Below are 21,557 nucleotides of genomic sequence, written 5' to 3'. Positions count from 1 at the left end.
GGAGAGGGATTGAGCAACACAATAAAAGAAAGTTAAAAATAATGGAACATAAAAGGAATAAAAGTAGGAAGATCTCCATTTCTATCTCATTTATTGTTTATTAATCATCATGTGATATTAGTTAAACTAGGCATAGTGAAAGAAGCACACGACTATAAATATATTAAGATCTAGATTGTAGAGCACTCGGGATAGAAGTGAGTGTTCGCAATTTCCATCATGCTAATGAAATAAACACACAAAGTACAGTACACAAAATTTTACCCCTAACCAAATCAAGTATTGGTTTTATTACTAATCAAGATATGAGAAAATACAAGCACTAGGTTTTATCAATGGCACACAATGAGAGTGAAGCTCCTCTCTCAACTAAACTTTCATGCACACTTCTCTAGATCTCCAATACACTGATGAATGATAAATAACCTCATTTTCCCAAGGAGCTCCCTTTAAATTCTTATAAGTCTTCCTACATTACCATCCACGAAGTACTTAGGCTTCTCTAATGAAGACATTAATCATGTTTAATCAACTCATCACTTCGCTATCAAAGCTAATTCATTAACCCAAGATATCAATTAAAAATAAAAAAATAAAAACACATGAATATATCAGCTTATACTAATAAATGAGACCTCTACCAATTTTTAAGTTGAGTCTCAAAATGACAAAGATCATGCTTATTTTTGTTCATGCAACAACCACATGGAAATAACTAAATAAGATTTCAGTGGACTTTCATTTAAACATTGCATATCAAACCAAGATCAAGGTCACAAATTCCACACCAATAAGTTTGGAGCATTGCCAAGCTTCTGTAGTCCAACAAAGTATAGGAAGACAAAATGTACCTAGAAGGAGTAGCCTAGAGAAAAAACAAGTTTACCACCACTAAGGTTAAAATCTTATGTACATCATCTCAAGGTCTACCTAATGCTACAAGTCCAAGATGGTGTGAATTCGAGATCTACAAATCCATAATAGTATTAATTTTTTCTATATTCATAAAACAAAATCCATGAAATAAAAAAAAAAATCAGTATGAATTATTTTATATTCATAGAGCAAATCCATAAGAAAATTTAAACATGAGTTTAACGGCATGCAAAGAATAATTTTCACTGATTGAGAATTATCTACTAGCCAACCAAACAAGGTTCAATAGATTAATTTTTTTATATATATTTTGTTATTTTTTCGGTTTAATTTTAAATATTATATTAAAATTTATATATGGTTATATAAACCCTATCTAAATATTATAGATCTTTAAATTTGAAATATTTTTATGAACTTGTGAAATATAGCTATGGACTTTTGATTATTATATAAGATTAGATGAATATAAAGTAACTTTATTTATCCATTCATGCCAACTAAACCGGAATTTATTTGAATCAGGGTTTGTATATTTAAATTTTTTTAGATGGATATTGTATACTTTTACTCCAAAGTTATTAACTACCATTTGTATATCAAATCCATATTTATATTTCACTACATATCCATATTTATATTCAAATTACCCAAAATTTTTATTCAAGAACTTCGTTGGATATTTGATGAGGTGGCGTCAATTATTTGAGAACTTGTGCCGCTCGTCTCTACAAAGACAGGGAGGGCACCTCAGATCTTAAAAAACAAAATAAATTACATTACACTTAATATTGTAACCTATATTATCAACCTGTCGTGTAAAACACGTCTCTTAATTTTGTTTACTTCCACAAATTCTTTGCATATCGACTCCAGGTCGTCGTATTGGGCGGTAGTCGTGGCGGTGAGAAATGCCGTGAGTGACTGGGAAACTTAAATTGAAAATTTTACATATTATTTAAAAATATAGATGTATTATATATCATTTTAGTAAATTTATAATTTTATAAATTTAATTTTTTTTTTTTGGAAACATTGACTCTAGTCATGATGTATTTTTGTTATTTATTTTTTAAGATTGTATGATTTTTTTCACCTTGTCATGAGAATGAAGCACATTAGTTGGTTCAAAAGGTCAACCAAATCTTAATGATGTGATTAATCTGAAAAACTTAATCATATTCATTGTAAGTTCAATTGTAACTATAATAATAAGAAAAAAATAAATAAATGGTGAAATGTTTATTATGCACCTGAAAATATTTGTAAATAATAAACCTTTGGCTACGAGATAAGAAATTTAAACCTTCTCATTGAGAATTTCTTACTCCTATTATCTTATATAGAAATAAATATAGGGAGGTAATGTCTCTCAAGAATCTTAGAGAAAGATAAAGTGGATCGAAACGAATTATATAACTTATAATTTCAAAACTAAAGGCATTACCTCTTATCCTCAAACATTTCCCCAAATTGGGAGCATGACTAGAATTATGTATCTAGTGTACAAGAAGAAGATAAACTATTTGGAAAACAAGGCTTCCTAAAATTGCTTAAAACTCTAGACAAAACCACTTACCCCTCAAATGATAATGACATAAAGATGTCAAGCCTTAGCTAAATCATGGGAATAAAGGAAGAAGTCATTTTAAATAATACTACTGCAACCATATAAATTAAATGGTTGGAAAATGCATATAGGCATAGAGACACTTAACTCATGATACATCTCATATTGTCAAGATTAAAAAAATAAAAAATAAAATAGAAACAAGCCCTTATTTTAAATAATAAATAATTATTACTTATAAAAGGAAGCCCTTATTTTAAATAATAAATAATTATTAATTATAAAATGAATTAATATGAGTTTTTTTTTGGAAAAATTGGTAACTTCTATTTATAAGAAATAAACAAAGGTGACATTTTGTATATGTTGAAAGCATTCTTATGGCCCAAAGCCTCTCAGTAAGCATCATGACAACAATCAAAAGAAAATATATGTCGTTGTATACCTTACCATATTTTACAATTCCCAAAATCATCTGTTATGAAGTTTTTTTTGTCTACATGCCCCAACAAAAAAGCCAATAGTCAAAACTCGCCCAGTTTGAGCTATCATGCAAAAAATATAGTTGGATACAGTATCTTGTAGGCAAAAAATATGAAAAAATGAACATGATCCAAAATTTTTGTAGTATGTAAAACCATATGAGGATTAGTCAAACCCAAGAGTCAAAAGGATCTTCTTTCCATTGGCCTTCCTTATCTTCAAGGAAATTGCATGAGCCTCGTTCCATATCCAATCCAATTTTTGGCATTCGATCTCCTTCATCATCCCTGTTCCTATAAATATAATCGAAGGAAATATGAGTGAAGAAAGATAGTTTTAAGAATTTTTTTGAAAAGAGGAAATCAAGTGTAATTCATGATAGTTGTAGTTCCTTTCAACCAATTTATGACATTAAGAAAATATACATATGTGTGAAGAGAATGAACATCAAGTTTCAGAGCTAGAAGAAGAATGATATATAATACAAAATCTTTTGCATAGTTGTTGGAAGTTTGTCTAATGTTTGCAGAGAAAGAGACATTGTGAGAAGTCGTTATATGTTGGATTCCCCCCACCCCTCCCAAAGAAAGGGTGCTTTGAGCGGCCCCGTCAAGGAAAGCCCATGATGATGTGTTTATTTCTAGCATGCTAATGCAATAAACACACAAAGTACACTATACAAAAAGTTACCTCTAATCAAATATTGGTTTTATTGTTAATCAAGATATGAGAAAATGCAAGCACTAGGATTTGTGAGTGGTAGGCTATGAGAAAGAAGCTCCTCTCTCAACTAAACTCTCATGCACACTTCTCTATCTCCAATACAATGATGAATGATAAATAACCTCATTAAGTTCCCAATCAACTCCCTTTAAATTCTTATAAGTCTTCCTACATTACCATCCATGAAGTAATTAGGTTCCTCTAATGAAGGCATTAATCATGTTTAAATAACCCACCGCCTCACAATAAAAAATAATTCATTAACCCAAGATATTATGTTAAAAAAACCATGAATATATAAATGTATACTGATAAATGAGAATTCTACCAATTTCTAAGTTGTCTCAAAATTACAAAGGTCATGCTTATTTTTGTTCATGGAACAAGCACATGGAAACAACTAAATATGATTTCAGTGGACTTTTTATTTAAACATTAGATATAACACTAAGATCAAGGTTGCAAAATCCACACCAATAAGTTTGTAGCATTGTGAAGCTTTTGTAGCCCAACAAAGTAGAAGAAGACAAAAAGTATCTAAAAAGTGTAGTCCAAACATTGTAGTGAAAAACACATGTTCACTACCACTAAGGTTAAAATCTTATGGATGTCATCTCAAGGTCTACCTAAGGCTACAAGATGGTGTGAATTCTTCTTCTCAAGATCTACAATGTCCAAAATAGTATGAATTCTTTTATATTCATAAAGCAAAATCCATGAAATAATAAAATTCAAGTATGAACTCTTTTATCTTCATAGAGCATCTTCATAAGAAAATTCAAACCCATGTTTAACTGCATTCAAAGAATAATTCCATCTTATGGAGAGTTATATATCATTTATCTATTGGCCAACCAAACAAGGTTCAATCTACTATTTTTTAATATACATTAAATTATCTTGTTACTTTTTCTATTTATTTTGAAATAATATTAAAATTTGTATATTCCACCTCTTATATAAACCATATGTAAATATTCTAAACCTTCTCATGAAATATATTTATGGACTTTCAAAATATAACTAATACTTATCCAAGTAGATTTAGATAGATATAAACTAATTTTAATTTTTATTTAAATGAATATGGTCTATTTATTTATTTTTTATTTATTTATTTTTTTTAACTTATCAACTTCCGTGGGCATATCAAATTTATATTTCTATCTTAGCATTTATCAATTTTAAATATACATATACTTAAAAATAATGTATTTAAAAATATTATACAAATTAAATAACTAAAACATTATAATTGTACGAATTTAAGAATTTGGTCTATTTTTTTTACTTAAATTAATTTAAATATTTAACTAATTTTAAATTGACAATAAATAAGTGTACTGCTAAAACACTATTTACAATAGATCACCAGATCAAATCTCCATAAATAATCCCAGGTACATATCCCTAAAAATAATAATAATAATAAAATTTATCCACTTACCCCCTACTCTTTCAAAAACAGGCAACCAAGCCCATCAACCTAACAACATACTCAACAGAGGAAAAAAGGAATAAATAAATAAAGGTAGGACCCCCTCTTTCAAATTCATTGATGCTTTGAGGAGGCTTTTGGCTTTTTCTTAGTTATGTTTTTCAATTAATTTTATATGGGTTTTTTTTATTTGTAATTTTGAATGGTGTAATTTGCAGGGGATTTGGAGTACGTCTTACAATTACTTTTGCTTGGTTAAGAGCTAATATTTTTCAGATGTAAGGAACAGACTTTAAGGACCACAAGTTAGGTAATTTTCAATGCTCTGGTTTTGCTTGAATAACAGTGATGAGTCTGCCTGCATTAGGGAAGTTAGGTAATTTTCAATGCTCTGGTTTTGCTTGAATAACAGTGATGAGTCTGCCTGCATTAGGGATAGCTGTCAGTGATGACTGTCCTCATTGCTAATTTAACAACTATGGATGTCCTCATTACTAATTTAACAACTAACTTATAATAAATTTCCTCCTTATTTAAATTTTTTTACAATATTTAAATGTTTTTATTTATACATTTACAAACCCATTTTAAAATCCAAATTTTTTTATAATAAATTAATTTCTATATTTATAAACCTGTTCTAATAATACGATCATAAATTAAATGGCATACATCACCTAATCACTATGAGAAAATAACCAAACAACCATCCGAAAGTATAAAGAAACAACAGTGTGAACAATGTTCATAGCTGTGAGAAATGTTTTTGATGATGAGAGAGGGCACCTCCATAAGGTAGGCTTGGCAATATTAAAATTGTCATATGATTTTGCTGCAGCGAAGTTTAAAAGGATGAGAGAGCCTGGTGGGATGAGATGAGATGAGGTGAGGTGTGGTGCATATTTCACAACCACAACGGCCCACCTCACAGATCATATTTCAGTTATATTTTTGTTTGATTAGGCCAGCTACCGCATGTCACAAGTGGAGGTGACCTACAGTGACTCGAATGGAGGTGATGTTTGATTTTTTTATGTGGTTCACTGTATTAATTTGGCTTTTTAAAATTTGATTCATTTAGTGTATTAATTTGGTATTAGGAATTAAAGTAAATAATTTTTTTACAGCTTAGGTTTCAAATCAATGGGGATGAAAACAACGGACCATCTCTACTATAAACTATACACTGGCTCCACAAGTAAATTACAGTGACTTAATAGTTTATTTATTTATTTAGAGTGAAAGTAAGTTACAATGAATTAATAGTTTATTTATTTATTTATTTGCAATGGAGGTGAAGTACAGTGATTTAATGATGTGAGTTATAGTGACTTAATGTATTCTTTATTGTTATCGATTTCATTGTCAAATCAATACTGAAACGAGTATCATGGACTATTATTTGCTGAGGTAAATTAACTCAAAGAATACGTAAAGATTAGACTTTCATTTTTATAAAATATTCTTTATATTTTGTAAAATAAATTAATAATATTTTCAAAGTTTTTAAATAAATTAAAATAAAAAATAATATATTATTCCATAAATTAAATTAATTATATTTTATGATATTATAAATTTTAATTATATATATTTTATAATAATCATTTTTTTTTATAATATGTATGATTTTATGGTTGTTCATCTTATTTGTATGTGTGTAGGAGTGGAAAAGTTCCAACTTTCTCCACTCATTATCAAAGACAAAAAAAAATGAAAATATTGTGTTCTTCTTGATGTGTAAGTGTTCTACCTTAACTTTTTTACTTTAAATTAAATAAAAATAATCATTTTTCACAATCACTCAAATAAATATAATAGACAATTTTACACATATATATAATTTTATTGTATTGAAATTAAAAAAATAAAAATAATTAATTATTTTAAATTATTAAAAAAATAATTATTGTGTTTATGAAAAAATGTAATTTTAAATTTTAATTTAATATATTATTTATTTTAAAAATATTGAAAGTTTTGGATATAAGTAAACCATAAGAGATTTTGAGTGAATTTGGAGTGGTTTCAATAATTTTAAACTAAAAAAAGGGTTGAATTTAAAATAATTAAACTTAATATAAAACATAGTATTAACGATTTGTATAATTATTTAAAATTTATATTTATTATAAGTTCATTTGGAATTAAAATATTAACAAAAAGATAAATAGAGCATGTTTATTATGCACCTAAAAATAATTATAAATTAATAGACTTTTGGTAATGGGATAAGAAAAATCTTCTTGAGAAATTTTTACTCCAATTATCTTATATATAAATACATTTAGGGATTTAGCATCTCTCAAGAATGTTAGAGAAATATAAAGTAGATTCAAACTAAAGGCTTATATCCTATCCTCAAGCATTTCCCCGCATTGGGAACATGGCTAGAATTATGTGTTGAATGTACAAGAAAAAGATAAAAAATGTGGAAAACAAGAGCTTCCTAAAATTGCTTAAAATTTTAAGCAAAACCACCTACCCTTCAAATGAGGATGACATAAAGATGTCAAGCCTTAGTGTAACATCCCAGGTAGACCTCGGGCAAAAATACATAGGATTAGAATTTTTTTACTATATTTACTACCATGTAATATTCCCAATGACTAATTCCATATTACCTACCCTTCAAATGAGGATGACATAAAGATGTCAAGCCTTAGTGTAACATCCCAGGTAGACCTCGGGCAAAAATACATAGGATTAGAATTTTTTTACTAGATTTACTACCATGTAATATTCCCAATGACTAATTCCATATTCCTTAACTGATCATTATATAAAATTACCATCATTACATAAAGTAACTTTAGAAATGGAACAAGAAGTCACATAATGTAACAACCATTAACATAAAGTTTTTTGTTGTATCCTTACATCATTATCATTGTTCATTTAATTAGGCTAGTTAATAATATATTTGATGATGTAAGTGTCAACGTCATGCACGGTAGCAATATCATCAAAATGACAAAATAGACAAACACATAAATGGACACTGATATACCCTAGAAATCCCAAAGGAAAAAACCAACAAACGTTTATTTTATTAAACGTTTCGTGAGGGTGCTCACCCCTCACTCAATAGCAACAAGGGAGTCCATCCCTTGTCCACTACTAATATTTTACAAAAAATGTCATCTTAATTCAAGAATAACTAACTAGAAGCCATTACATTAATCATGATAATATGTTTCTCAAACACTTTACCCCACAATTCCTCGAGCACTATGTCTTTGTGACCTGGTTGTTTCCTGTAGTGGATTATCCTACGTTTGATGATCCTTCACTTTGCGCAGACCAATAGTCAAACATAATGGCCTCATTTCCTGCCATAGTGTTAATTATAATTCCAAATTTCGTTTGTTGCATAAGGGATGGATTAGACACTATTAGTTCATCCTTTGCATAAGTCACAATTCTTTCCTACAATTACTACCTTCATAAAACTTTGATATCATGACTATATAAATATCCATTTATCAAACCCAAATAATCAATCTCTATTAGTTATGCTTTAAACATCTTTTCATGTTCCACTTTCTTGCACATGCATAATAACATTAAAATTTGTCTTTGATCTTTTTCTTTTATATGCATCCTCAAGTGAAAAACCAATTTCTGGCACATGCATAAATAAAATGCATAAAGAGTATTGAGACATGCCTCTTTATTAACACCACACATGCATTAATTAAAATCACATAATTAAAAAAAACATTTCTGTTTAACTATGTATGTGTATGACTATGAAACGTGTCTAACCATCCAAACCTCACATGCATAAATTAAAATACATAAAGATTACCAAGACATGCCCATCTATCCATACTTCACATGCATTATAAGAAATGAAATAGTTACATTTTACTTCTGCCCACAAGAACATGATAATATTTTAAAAGAATCACCATGGTTATCAATATCTCTTCACACAAGAAGAGATAAATCTTTCCAAATGATAATCACCACAACTACTACTATTTCTTCGCACAATAACACTTTCTTTTCCAAAAGAAAAACCACCGCAACTACCCATATTTTTTTAAAACAAAACTAACACAATAACTATTATCTTTGTGCATGCAAATGCAAATTCTTTTTCCAAAAGAAACTAGCCCAACAACTATTATCTTTGTGTGTAAACATATATTCTTTTTCAAGAAAACTAACACAATAGTTGTTGTTTTTATGCATACAAATACATACACATTCTTTTTCAAGAAAAAAATAGCAAACTAACTATTATCTATGTTCATATCTTTTTCAATAAACTAGCAAAATAGTCACATATTCTTTTTTAAGAAAATTAGAAAAATAATTATCATGTGTGTGCATATAAGCACATATTCTTTTCTTAAGAAAATATCATGGCTTCTTTATCTTTTTTTTTTGTAAGCTGCGGTAGTGCCTTGCCTTTTCTATTCACATAAATCCAGGTTAAGCCATATACATCGTTTTGGTGGCCTCAACCCGCCCAGATGGGAAACCGAGTCTGTTGGCCACCTCAAATTAATATAAGCCATCCAGTAACAAAAATGAATAAGTCTATCAATCCATGCTAAATAAACTTCGCAGCAAAAAATACTAAGCATATGTCTGACAGTCATGAAAACAAACAATAAAATGGAATACTATCCTCAGAAAACCAACATGGTAAACAACTGCAAGAACTAAAATGTCATTCTTCCACAATCTCGGGTGGTGTTGCCGCTTCCCTTTTTGCTGGAATAAGCTGTTGCAGCTGTTGTTGGATTTCGTCCAACTTACTATCCTGCATGATCATTGTGATTTGAAGGTTCTTCATTTCCTTCTTCATATTTGGCATGCCTTGGGCCAATTTCGCCATTTCGCCTGCAACTTGATCCAGCGCCTTGGCGAGTAATCGCTTCAACACCTAGTAAACATGGAAGGCCTGTTTATATAACGTCATTCGTCCCCTGGTGTTACCCGGGTCCGGAAAGAGGTCCCCCCATTCTTCCATTTATGGCTTTGAATCTTCTTCCATTACGTTTTCTTCCAGTTCCTTAATGAGCCTGCAGATATCCTCATCAGTGCCTTCTTTGTACGCCCTTTTAGCCTCTTGAACAGTTTTCCTCATAGTTTTCTAACTGCGTCTTTGAGGGATTGACGTTGAGGTTGCTGGGATATTGCGACCGGGCTGGTTAGACTGGCCTCTTCCACCACGCCCCCTACCCCGTCCCGGACACACCATTTTACTCCTTATAGCCTCCTGTTTATCATGGCCAACAACAAAGGTTAGATTCTCTGCAATTGCTTTTGTTCCCGTTTCCTGAGTTCCCTTTCCCCAGATTTTGCCCTCCCCTCTCCAAGTTCTCCCGATGGTCTGGCTGCTCCCAGGCTTTCCTCCCCTTAGCCCTGACAATTGATTACTCTTTGTAGTCTTCTCTATCTCCTAGATTGTTTCTTTGTCCTCCTCGGGCTGTCCCTGAGCGCAGCACTTGTAGAAACCAAGCAGGTCTTTGCCCTGGTTTCCACGGTTCCTTCCCATGCTATGCCCTTCCTCTGAATTTTCCTTCATACCACCTTCCACCTCCTTACTGCGAGCTATAAGGGATATTGCCCCCTCTGGCATACTTCTCCCTCTCTCTGCTATTCCTAGCTCACCCCCCTCTTCCATCAGACTACCTAAGATTAAGAAAATTACAAGATTTGGCTTTGCGGAAACATACCCGGACCTTTGCTTCACCTCAGATGAAACCAGTTCATCCTGCGCTCCTGCTATCTTCCTCCTTCGCTGCATAATGATCTCCCTTACTCCCTTCGCCTCCCTTATTTGCCGTCTCCCACCTATCCTACATCCCATCATTCTATCGCCGTCGATTCCTGCTGTTTCTTCCCCCATTCCCCTGTCACCTCTGTTCCTCGGGATGTTGTCCTGCCTGCATGCTGCCCCCGTGTCCTGTTTTATTATAGGAATGTTTGGTGGCCGACAATGCCATCCACTCCTCTTCATGATCCGTTCCCACGTCATATCCCCGTCTCTCACCCCGATCAGGGGCCGCTTGTAACTATTACCTTGAGATCGTGTCCACATTATTGTCATGGGTAATGATTACTTTGAGGGGCTCCCACCTTTGATCTTCCGTATGCATCGGCCATATACTATCAACCTTACCCCCTTGTTCATTGCATCCCCAATTAGCAAGGAAGTCCGCTGCCTTATTGCCATCCCTTCTGATATGATTGATAATCTTATAGTCAATTCTTTTTATGAGCATTTCCATGTCCTGAATTAGGCTTGTCGTCCTCCAGCTCTGCGCTACTTTTTCCCAGTCCTTGCCATTATTCAATTTTCTAAGCATCTCTATCACTAGCTTTGAGTCACCCTCTATTTCCAGATTATTGTATCCATTTCGGATCGCTATTCTTAATCCTTGGTGAATTGCCATTAGTTCTGCTTCGTTGTTGCTCATAATACCCCCATGATCTGCGTACACCCATCTTGTCCTCCCTTGATGATCCCAGAAGATGCCTCCGAACCCTGCTGGCCCTGGATTTCCTTTAGAGGCTCCATCGAAGTTCAGTTTGATGAAGCCATCTTGAGGGCACCTAAAATTGGCAGGGCTATGGATAAGCGTTGCTGGATCTTTCTGTTTCTGGGGGTGAACCATTCCTTGTTCTAAATTGAGGTATGCCAAGATCTTTCCTTCCTCCGGAGTTGTTTTCCAATCTTCTTGATTCCAGTTTTCTGCTAAGATTGTTTCCCTTATGTGGCTTTGGGTTCTTTTCCAGATCAGTTCAGGTGCCATTTCTTTGTCTTGAAATATTCTCCAGTTTCTCTCTTTCCATATCATCCACATATTTAAGCCCACCGTTAAACTCCAGGCCCTTCTAACCACCGGGCTCAGGAATTGGCCTCGTCCCCATTGATTAATAGTTTCTTTAATGCTGTGAGGATCTCTATTTGTCTTCCCAAAAAGCTTGTTAATTTCTTCCCATTGTTGCTGAGCAAAAGGGCATGAGTTTAGGAGATGTTCCTGTGTTTCCTGAGCTTGTTTACATAAACAACATCTAGGGGGTCCATGGATTCCACGCTTCTGAAGCTGATCCCATGTCAGGGTACGACCCTTCCCTACCAGCCATAAAAACATAGTTACCTTTGGCCACCAGTGACCCTGCCATATTTGTTTCCAGATGGGAGCATTTTCATCTTGCCCTTGCTGTGTGGTTAGATGGTAGGCTTCTTTGATCATGAAGGTTCTTGTCGTAGATTTACCCCATCTCAATATATCTGGACCTGTTCTAATAATTATTCTCCTAGACTTCATTTCTCTTGTATATAGCTCTCTTTGTTCAGTATCAATGTTTCTATCCCACACTTCTGGATCCTTCCAAGTTCTCCAGGTTTCCTCCTGTCTTCCTTCATTCCAGTAATCTCTTACATAATTTAGTCCTTCCTCCTTAGCCCTCTGACATGTGTTTCTAAGGCCCTCCATTTCCTTCAGTTTTTCTCTTTGCTACCAAGCTTCATCCCAGAATTTAGCTGATTTCCCATTCCGAATTTCCCAGAATGCATGTTTGGAGATCATGTCTCTGTTTTGACTGGCCAGGTTCCATATTGTAGAGCCTCTTGGTGTTTCTTCAAGTCTTAGGAGGTCTTCAATTTTTGTGTGCATGTTGTATTTTTGCGTCCAGATTCTTTTCCATAGGTCTCCTCCTCCCTTCATCCATCTCCACCACAGCTTCGCTCCCATTACTTGATTCAGGATATAGGGATCTCTTAGCCCTAATCCCCCTTCTGCTTTATTTTTTGTCAGGCCCTTCCATGATATCAGGGCCCATTTCTTTTGTTGCTGTGGCCCTCCCCAAATGAATTTTTTGAATATCTCCACCATTTTTGTGCATGCCCCTTTGGGTACTGTCGTTGCCGACAGAGGGTAGATGGGAATTGCTTGTAAGACCGATCGAAGAAGCACTGTTCTTCCTGCTATATTCAAGGTTCGAAAGGACCAGTTTGCCAATCTATTCTTGAGTTTTTCTATGGTGTGGTGCCAGTTAGCCATCTTGAGTGGATTTAGGGCTAGTTGGGTTCCCAAATACTTTGTGGGTAAATCTCCAGAGCGAAAGCCCAATATTCTGGTCAAGAAAGATTTAACAGTGCCCGACGTGTTGAAGAAGAATGTGCAGGATTTGTCCTTGTTGATTTGAGTGCCTGAAGCTTCCATGAAAAGGTTAAGAATCTTTTTTATTCTTTTTACTTCTCTTAGAGAGACTGCGCAGAAAAGCATGATATCATCTACAAATTGCTGGTGGGTGATCGGTAGGTTGTTACCCCATAGTCTTAACCCTTTAATTTTCCTTTCTCTCAGTTCTTTCTTGATATATCTGCCAAGTCCTTCTGCTGCTATGATGAACAAAAATGGGGACAGGGGATCCCCTTGCCTCAGTCCTCTTGTGGCATTGAACGTCGAAGTTGGCGTCCCGTTCAAGAGAATGGAGAAATTTGGCGTAGAGATCATATCTTGCACCCACTGTATCCATCTATTGTTAAAACCAAATGTCACTAAAACCGATTTAAGATAGTCCCAGTTCAGTCGGTCATATGCCTTTGAGAGATCTAGTTTGATCATCATGCCTGCTTCCTTTTTGGTTTTCAAGGAGTGCACCACCTCTTGAGATACTACTAAGCCATCAAGTATTTGTCTTCCTTCCACAAACCCAGTTTGTTCCGGAGAGATAATACTTGACAGAATTGGCTTCAGTCTCTTGGCTATCAATGTGGCAATAATCTTGTAAATTACATTACATAGAGCAATGGGTCTAAAACCCTGGGCAGTATCAGAGTTAGCAGTTTTGGGAATAAGAGACAAGAGGGTTGAGTTTAGACCAGGACATACCTTCTGATTTCAGTGCGATTCTTCAACCACCTCCAAAATGTCTTGCCCCAAGAATTTCCAGCCCTCTTGGTAGAATTCCACTGTGAATCCGTCTGGTCCTGGAGCTTTATTCTTCTTCATCCCTTTCACAATCTCTTCCACTTCCTCTAGGGTTGCAGCTCTCATAAGAGCTAAGTTCTGATCTCTAGTGATCAGTTCAGGGATCTCATTACAAATCCTTCCAATAGCTGCTCTTCTATTCACCTGGGGTTCCGTAAGGAGGTCTTTGAAGTGATCTACTAGATTCTGCTCCATTTCCTCATGCTGGGTTAGGCGTCGTCCTTCTTCATTTGTGATGGAAAAGATTCGATTTCTCTGTCTGTGCTGAATCATGGCTTGATGGAAAAATTTCGTATTTCTTTCTCCTTCTCTAAGCCAGTTCACTCTTGATTTTTGTTTCCATAGAATCTCCTCCTGTTTTCTTCTTTCTTCTATTTGGCTTATTAATATCCCTTCTTCTCGAATTCTTTCCTCACTTCTACCTTCTGAGATTATTTCTTGTTGCAGGATTGTCATTTTCTGGTCTAAGAGCTGCTGGTCTTTGAATATATTCCCAAATTCTTCTCTATTCCATTTTTTAATTTTCTCCTTGAGCTCTTTTAATTTTAATTGGAAGGTCTGCATTCTGCTTCTTCCTCTTTGTTGGCTCTGATTCCACCACTCCTCCACTTTTGTCATGAATTTCTGATCCCTGAGCCAAAAGGCCTCAAACCTAAAAGGACGTTTTTTTGGACAGGCCTTAATGTCAATTTCTAGTCTGATCGGCCAGTGATCTGAACCCATTCCTGGTAGGATCATTGCTTCAAAAAATATGTCTTTGTTTATTACTTGTTCAGATATTAAGAATCTGTCCAGTCTTGAAGCAATTTGGTTTATACCTCCTCTTCTGTTATTCCATGTATATATCCCATTTGTAGTAGGTATGTCCACCAGTCTTTGTTCCGATATCATATCGCCAAAGGCTTCCATGTCTGGATCTGTTCTTCTCAGACCTCCTCGTTTTTCCTCTAGGGATGTGATCATGTTAAAGTCGCCTCCTATAATCCATGGTAAATCTGGGAATAAACTTCGGATTGTTCCCACCTTTTGAAGAAAGCTTCTGCGTTCTCCCGTTAAATGGGGGCCATATACTCTAGTGAGAAGGACCCATTCTCGAGAACCTATATTCCTGAATTTTCCTGAAAGAATTCGAGGCACACTCACCCAATTTTCAAATTGAACTTCCTCTGTGTTCCATAGAATTGCCAGGCCCCCTGCACTACCTATAGCATCCTGTCCCATTATTTCATAATGAGGCTGAAATTTCTGCATTATCTCTTTCAGTTTCTGTTCACTAATTTTAGTTTCCTGAATAATCATTATACTAGGTTTATCTTTTTTCAATCTGTCCCTCAGATATCTCTGTTTCCCCTTACTATTTAACCCTCTAATATTCCATGTTGTAATTATCATTTTAACAATTTAAGGGGTTGTTGGAATACCTCTGATAGAGGTATGACTCTTCCTGAGTTGACTAGCATATCTCCAACCATTTGGATGGTTTCGCTCATGGGTCTTCTTCCTCTTTTTCTCCCTGCTTTTCTGGTGTTTCCCACTTCCGTGCCTTGTCCTCCTTGCGTTCCTAACTGTTCTGGTTGATTTGCTATGGTTGCTCCTCCTTTCTCCTTATATTTTTGGAACATGTCCTTGTATAATTGTTTTTGTTCTTCCGGTATGAATCTTTCATCCAGATGACGCCATTCATGCAGAAGTCTCTTCATTACTTGTTCTTCTTCGCTTCCTTTGTCCTTTTGTGGGTCTATCTCCATTTCGGATAAGTCTTGGGGGGTTCCCATATTTCCTCCTTCCTTCTCCTGTTCTAAAATTGTTTGCATCGTGTCTTTCTTTTCATCCCTTTTTATAGGTTCCACTGGTTCCTCTTCACTGGCTTCCTTTTCCAGTTCCATTTCCTCTTCCTGTAGTACCCCAAACTTGTTTTGGTTTTCTCTGGTGACTGTTTTGACAGATGGTTTTAGAGGAACTGATCCTTTTTGAGATTTCCTTCTGGTAAGCACTTCTGTGAATCCTTCATCATCCTCCCTGTTTGCCTTTGTCTCCTTCTGTTCCTCCTTCCCCTGTTCTGCTACTACTCCAGATGCATTCAGGGGACATTGTTTAAAGAGATGACCATATTCGTGGCATCTTCGACATCGAAATGGGATATGCTCATAATCCACTGGTTGCTGCTAGACCTCATCATGGTACTCTACTTCGATATACTCCGGTAGCAGTTCTGTGATATTCATGTATACGAAGGATATCTATTGCGGCATCACCCGCAGGTGGTCATACCTACCATCATGGGGGCTCTCGTGAATGGTAAGTGGATACTACCAGCAAGTGAGCATAACTGCACCATGTCATCACATCTCACTGCCATGTCATCCACCTCCACCACATCATCAATGCCACATCACTCCGTACACCCATCACTTTCACATTTAATTCCATTTTCCTTCACATTTTCCCATTTACCCATAAAACCTTGTTCATTGTTTTCACAGTTCACATTGTCTGTTCAAGTTTTCACGCATTCGTAGCACATTCATGTTCACCACCTGATCAATTTGGACTCCCTTGTAAGCCAACAACCTCTAGGTATTTATCCACTATGTTACTTCCACTCAGTCCTTTAAAATGTCGAAGAAAGTTTCAATGTTTGGTTTTGCAACCCATATTCTCCTCATGGACATAGAAAAAGACATTTTCAACCTTGTTTGTTCATTGAACCTGACAGAACTCTGCCAAAATATTTTAGCTGGTCAAGTAGACTCCCCTGTATATTCTGTAGTCGTAAGGATGACTCATACGAGGTTTGTCAAATGTCCAAGTCTAGATGTGATAGTGTGGAAAAGTTGCAGAGCATGGTTATTTCCAACAACATCAACAACAAAAGTTGGACCTTCTACAAACAAGCCTGCACAGGGATCAAAAGTTATCCAATGAAAAATGGGTACCTGTTTATTTTATGAAATATTCCAGATAATGTATTTGTAATATTCACACAATTTTGTTGTTAATTTTATAAAAGTTTGAGTCCTCAAAAGGACCAAGTAGGACTTAAAGTAGTTTTAAGGTAGTTTTAGAAGTTTGTGACAGTTAATAGTTTTTATAACTGTCACCATTGTAATGAAACTACAAAAGAGACTTTGGAGAACCATTTGGGGTTTCGAATTTTTGACTTCAAAAGTGAAATTTTCTGTGTAATGTTTCTATCTTTTTGGAGATTAAATAAAGCTTTTCAAGGTGATTCCAAGCAATATTTGAAATTGATGTGTTCTTGTTCATTGTAAGTCATTTATTGTTCTTTCTTCTATAGAAAAGAGTAATGAAACTGCTGGTTGTTTTGAATAATACAGATTTACTGAACTTACAATACCTGTAATCATTAAATTAAATAACCTTAATAGGTGCTCCTTTTTTCTATAAGTTCATTTTCTTGTCTTTCATATTTTTCTGCTAAGGTATGAGACAAAAGTTTATGCAGTAAGTAGCCTTCTTATCTGGGGCTTTTATCATTTCTTTCCATCACCCTGCTACAACCTTTGATTTATTTTCATTACCAGTGAGGCCATCTTGGAAAGTGTTTTTATCCCAAAGTTCCCTTCACATTACTTGTGAAACACACTTCTGAACTATCATAATGGGACAAAAAATAAAATTCCCTATCTTTTTGTATGGATGTCCTAGGAATCGACCTCTACTCAGTTGGGGGTTGTCTCTAGGGTTACAACATCTTTTGGGGCCATTGTTGGGGTACAAATAATGAAGTTATTTTTCCCTGGGTTTCTTTTGAAAAACATTTCTTTGTTTGGTGAGCAGAGAAAGTGTATTGCATACGATTTCTCACCAAGAGTGAGTAAAGACAGCAGTCTTGGCTCCTAGAAGGCCTCACACGAGGTCTTATATCTCACAACAAAAAGCCTGATCCTGAAAAAATAGTTTCTTGAAGGGTTTGGAGAGAAAATTCTCTAGTGACTCCAATTCCCACTTTGTCATCCCCTGGTACTAGTTCTTTGTCATAATCGCCCAGAGGTCATCATCTAGAATAAATCATAAAAATTCTAGATTTTTCTGAAGGCACTTTAGTTTCACCTCAAGCCATCTTTCCTAAGCCTACTCTTGAAGAGAGGTCCTTTGAGCTTGTTTGATTTTCTTTTCCAATTATTTTAGAAGTTGGAGAAATAAAAATAATCGATTTTTCTACTTCATACTAGCCTGTCCTTGCAATTTCTCAACTAGTTCCTATATATGTGGTTCCACCTCCTCCTTTTGTATTTCAAGAAGGAAATCCCTCTGCTCCCCTCCAAAATAAAAACATGGAGACTTCGGGTTTTCTTTTGAATCGATATTCTCCTTTAAATCTTTCTCATCCTGTGAATGTTATGCCACAAGATTATTTAAAGTTACTACCAAGATTCACAGGAGAGGATGATATAACAACAGAAAAACATGTGGCAATTTTCTGTGCTTTTGTAGAAAATTTGAATGTGGAATATTTGGATGTGGTTATGAGGCTATGTGTACAATCATTGGATGGATAAACAAGAAAATGGTTCAAGACCATCCCATCTAATTCAATCAATACATGGGAGGAATTGGATAATTCTTTTGTACAGAGACGGGGAGAAAAGAAAGATCATGGATATTTCTTGATCGAGTTTAATGCAATAAAATAGAAACCAGATGAAGGTGTGGCTGATTTCATCAAAAGGCTCAATAAACTATACAATAGTCTTCCTGTGGAAATAAAACCACCTCCTTCTGGTTCAAAAGTGGTGTTTGCATGAGCATTTGAATCAGATTTTGGTTTTACCTTAAGGGAAAGACAATCTCCAACTTTAGATCAAATTCAGACTAATGCATTAGAGATTGAAGCCAATTTATTTGCCATAGGGAAAATCAAACAAAAAGATGAAGCAGTCGATAAAAAGAAGGGAAAGGAAGAAGCAAGGCCTTCTAATCAGCCTAAAGATTTACATGAGAAAAAGTTGGATGAGATGACAAAAGTCATCAGGAACCTGTCTAACAAATTAGTGAAGTTGGAGCTTGACAATAAAATCATCCTAGATAGATTTAACAAGCACAATCCTCAATATAGGAGACCACCATTACAGATGATGCAGAAGGAAAAGAAAGACCAGGATCAGGTTCATCCTCCATTGTAAATTGAAGATGAACTAGAAGAAGCAGTGGAAGAGACTCTATGATTGCAGGAAAATCAATATTCTACTCTGTCGGAAGAAGAAGAAGAAGAAGACGAAGAAATTTTGAATGATGAGGATTTAAATCTTGAGCCTCAAATTAGATTAGATGATGAATATTACATGAAGTTTACAGATTTAATGCAGGAATAATTGGACAAGAAATATGATCTCAGATCAAGGAAGAGGCTGAGGAATCAAGATCATGTAGAAGACCAGTCAAAATAGACAGCCTGACAATTTGTGCCAAAGAAGGGTGAAAATGGGAAGATTCCTTTGAGAACAATTCTAGTTCAGCAGGGAGAGACTTCTAGAAGTCAACAAATTAAGGTGACATGGGAGAAACAAGCCCAACAACGTGCAGTGAATCAACAAAATCTACAAAAGGAGAAGCCAACATAGGAGGAGTAGTTTAAAGTAGCAAAGGAGGCTCATTTTTTCAGTATTTAGAACGAATTAGAGAATGTTAAAATACTTATTCCATTGTATGAGTTGGTGAAACGGTGTGCTTACAAAAACCAGATTTTAGATTATATCAATTTATCTCAAATCAATGATGCGACAAATACAGTCAGTTTGCAGGAGAGGAGGCTAGTGGTGATGTTTGGCCCTCATGTGGAAGAATAAGTGATGCAGGAGCATTCGACTAAAGAGCTACAACTGGATGAACTAGCTAATTTCTGCTGAGTAGAAATGAATTTTTGGTTTAGTCTTTTATCTAATAAGTTGAATTGGGCTGACACAGCCATGGTAATCTTTTAGTTATGAGTGATTAAGTTAAAGTAGGTAAAAGTAAAAAAAGCTAGTTTTACCAGTCAGTTGCCAACTGAATGGAAAATTCTCAACCACCTGGAACTCTTTGGGAAGGTATAAACCAACCCAAATTTGACCAAGAGGGAGGTTCTGCCATCCTGAATAGGAGAGAAATTAAGAATAAAGGGTTGAAATAAATCTCTGTGTGTGTCAAATTATAGTCAAGTCTTCTTTTAAAGAAAACAAGTTCCTAATACATGGTGTCATTTAATATCAAAATATGCTATGAGTCTTCTGGTTAAATTGCAATAAAAAGGAAAGCAGGAGGACAAATTTACAGAACCCCAGGTTCACACAGGACGTAGCCCGAGGTCGAGCAAAATAACAACATAACCCAGACACGAATTTCAGGTACTCAAATGAGCATTTTATAAACCGTTTCATAACATTCCTTTCATTTTTTTTTAGGTTCTGTATACATGGCCAAATTAAACAATTCAAATATATATAGCTTACAAACGACCACAACAAACAAGGAAGAACCCTGTAGGGTTTTCAAAATTTTACATCATATAAAGCAATGGTGAGAACCAGCTAGGTTTCCTTCACATTCTATGAAGGAAACAATCAAAACAACCAAGAGAATGCCCGTTAACCAGTCGGCCAAAGCATACACCCAGAACCCAAGTGGGGTTTCAAGATAGTAATATATAAATCGAATAAAGGAATTAAGGAAAGACCCTACCCTGTCACATAGGGAAGACCAGGGTCAAGGCCAGGGCTGAGACAACAATAGGAAGCCCACACCAAGTCTAAATACCTGCACCCAAAAACAATAGAGATCGGATTCACAACGTGAAATACTCGTTCAAAGGGGAAAAAGAAAACAATAACAGGAAAAGACTTGAAGTAAAGAAAATTTACCCGGAGGGTTGAATCCAAAGGCTTCGTCGAGGTGGAAGAGCCACATCGACACAGGGTTCCAAAACCAGAACCCTCATCAAACCAGGAAGAATTACCTGGGTTAAAAACCCAATACAAAGTCAAGCCCGAGGATTTGAGAAAAATCGAAACAATAGTGCCAAGAGAAGAAAACCTATAGACCAAGGAGCCAACAGGTTAGAAGAAACGAAAATAATCTTACAAAGTAAAACCACAAAGAGAAATTACTTAGTAGGAGAAGTCGAGTTGTTCTAGGGTGAGTACTTTTCACTGTTGAGCAAACATAGCAAATATTAGCGGCAAGAATAGTAAAAAGGGGAAAAACAGGATTGTAAACAAGAATAGAAATCCCAATTTTACCAAGTGAGCCAAGCACTGTGCACATGGATGGCCATGCCGTGAAGGAGAACTGGCCAAACAACACACACGTCCAACGAAGAACTAGTTGCAAGGTTATAAGAAGGTCACGGGGTCGAAACCCTTCCACTTTTCATGCTTAAAACCCCGATGGAGTAAAACGATGGCAGAGTGAAATGATAAGGAAAAGCAACCCTAGCTCAAGAAGTCAAAGGCACTTTTTCTATCAAGTGTGAAGCCCATGGTTTAGCACATGGTCAGAGGGGCCG

Source organism: Pinus tabuliformis, chromosome 6, assembly GCF_031772625.1.
Source record: "Pinus tabuliformis cultivar Carrire ecotype Pingquan chromosome 6, CPIR1, whole genome shotgun sequence".
Classification (NCBI taxonomy): domain Eukaryota; kingdom Viridiplantae; phylum Streptophyta; class Pinopsida; order Pinales; family Pinaceae; genus Pinus; species Pinus tabuliformis.
The sequence above is the reverse complement of the archived record's forward strand: the minus strand, read 5'-3'. Positions refer to the sequence as shown.